Source organism: Sinocyclocheilus rhinocerous, unplaced genomic scaffold, assembly GCF_001515625.1.
Source record: "Sinocyclocheilus rhinocerous isolate Xijiao unplaced genomic scaffold, SAMN03320098_v1.1 scaffold2309, whole genome shotgun sequence".
Taxonomy (NCBI): domain Eukaryota; kingdom Metazoa; phylum Chordata; class Actinopteri; order Cypriniformes; family Cyprinidae; genus Sinocyclocheilus; species Sinocyclocheilus rhinocerous.
Window position 1 is genome coordinate 399,261 of NW_015644615.1, and position 2,822 is coordinate 402,082.

Sequence of the window (2,822 nt, forward strand, 5' to 3'; positions counted from 1 at the left end):
TGATAAAAGTAAATATACTGCGGGGAGATTTCTTCGTCGCCCAGTTTTAATATCACTGCCAGTGGGATTTCTTCGCCACGCAGATTAATTCATGCCGCTAATCTGAGATTTATTCATCAGACTTAAGATTTATGCATTTAAAATTGAAAGTGGGGATTTCTTCACCCAATAACAGATTAATTTATTCTGGTGCCATTTATATGGACTGCTAATCTGAGATTTCTTCGTTGGATAAGGTTTACGCTCTACTAACAACAGAAATTAGGATTTCTTCGCTAAAATCAGGTTAGTTTCTTATCGTACGATTTAAATGCATTATAGCACTGAAAACTTTCTACTGCTCGTAGGAAGGCACATTCAAGCTATAGTTTATCTGAGTTTATCAGAAGCTGGTATGCATGTGTAAGACGTTAATAAAAACCCATGAGACAAACACACAAGTCTGATACTGAGTCCGCTTGCAAATAATGTTTAAACGATCACCACCGTTCTCCACCAATTATGTAGCAAATTAGCTCAAAAGGAAAATGTATATAAATAATTATGATTAATTACAATTATTTACCTCAGCTGCCAGTAGTAACTGTAGCAGAATTAGTATTACAATCAACTAATCTGTTCAGTATAAATTCATATCAACTCTAGGAAAGGATATTTTCGTGGCCACAGAAAATAACTTTCTTACAGTAACACATTAGAGCATGTAGCTATAGATCGGATCGTAAAAGGGACACTATTCACAAGCAGGATCAGAAACTCATGTAATTTGTGCACAAGAGTTTTATTAACTAAACGCTAACACACATAACTAATCTAAACAAACCAATTCACTATTCAACGGGGAGCTAAAGTGGATGAGTGAAACTATTAGAGAAACCAGAGAATGAAGAATTAACCACCTGAGTGAAACCATCAGCGCCGTTTTAGAACAGGGTCTACAGCTTATACTAAACCTCTGTTTCGTTTAGTTAAATGTACGATACTTGCATTGCCTTGGCCTGGAACGAGCGACCGGATGCAGTCTCATATGAAAGTCTTGATGGATTGGAGGTTCGGTGGTGTAGGAGTCGCGATCACCTTCTTCCAGGTTTGAAGAGTGATGAACTCCACAGATGTTCTGGCTCGATGGTGACATCAGCTGAGATCCTAGGATCGTTGGTGAATGTGTATGATGTGAGAGCTTTATCTCCTATTGAGCTCACACCTCTCGGGGGTCACAGAGCCAATGGTGACTTGCACATCTGGAGGGAAAGTTTACGAATCTTTGTCTCTAGCATGGTGTTTTGCATATGAAACTCAATTGGGTGTTCAAGAGAAGAATTTTCAAGATTCTTATAATACTAATGTGTTGCATAGGTATCAACATATAATATACACTATAGATCATGAAAATACGAACTCATAGATACCAAACATGGTATAGGTGAGGTTATATTAACTAGTGATCTATCATAAGCATGCATAAAACATATACAATACACAAAACCATATACAAGAAGGTAGTAATCATACACACTGACCTGGGGATATGCAAGATAGAAATATTTGTCTATGAATTAATGTAAGAAGTCATTTCCTATAGCAGTATGTGTCTGTTTGAGAGAATTAAGTAGGAGGAAGATTCTCTCTACATACTTTTAGGTTGTAAAGTTTATCTGATCTGGCTGAGGTGTCCCAGTTGCCATGGTAACCAGGGGCCTGGACGTCATTCACAGACATATGTGAGCCTGGAGCACAAAAGCAGTGTTAAGTCGCTGGGGTATATTTGTAGCAATAGCCAACAATACATTGTATAAGTCCAAATTATAAATTTTTCTTTTATGCCAAAAATCATTAGGATATTAAGTAAAGATCATGTTCCATGAACATATTTTGTAAATGTCCTACTGTATATATATCAAAACTTAATTTGTGATTAGTAATATGCATTGCTAAGAACTTCATTTGGACAACTTTAAAGATGATTTTCTCAATATTTAGATTTTTTTGCACCCTCAGATTCCAGATTTTCAAATAGCTGTATCTCAGCCAAATATTGTCCTATCCTAACAAACCATACATCAATGGAAAGCTGATTTATTCAGCTTTCAGATGATGTATAAATCTCAATTTCAACGAATTGACCCTAATGGCTGGTTTTGTGCTCCAGGGTTACATATAGGCACCGAGTCTGGTGTTGGGTGAGGGGTTTGTGATTGCTTGTTAAATCTAATGAACAATTGTGTGTCTGCTTGGTCCAAATGCTACAGTGTGTGTGTGTGTTTGTTTGTCTTGTCAGGCGGTGTGTGTCGTGTCTGAGGGGCTGGAGTCATTCGGCAGTCAGGGCTACATTGAGGACACGGTGTGAGAGAGAGTCTGTGTGTGTGTGTGTGAGTGTGTATGTGTGTGTGTGTGTGTTTTTTTTAAATTAAATTAAATGTATCCCAATCTTATTAAAACATTTTTAATGACACACATACTGAAGGTTTGATCCAGATCAAAACCAAGACTGGATTACGTGATCTAAAATGATTCCAGAATACTTTTTTCTTTTCAAGATTTGATCAAATCTCTTCTGAACGCTTCAGTTTTCTGTAATTACAGAATGATGCAGAAACCAGTGCAGAACTATGAAGTCTCTGACATGAGTGTGTGTTTCTGTCTGCAGGTGTTGAGTATATGGGAGGGAACCACTGATGTTCTCCGCTCCATCGCTAAGGCCTCTGGGTCAGTTTTGCAGGCCTACTTCACCGACGTCAACGTGAGAACAAACTCACGCTAACGCTTCATGTTTAACTCAGAAATTATTGTAACTGTTTTTGTATTGATTGTAATGTGATCTG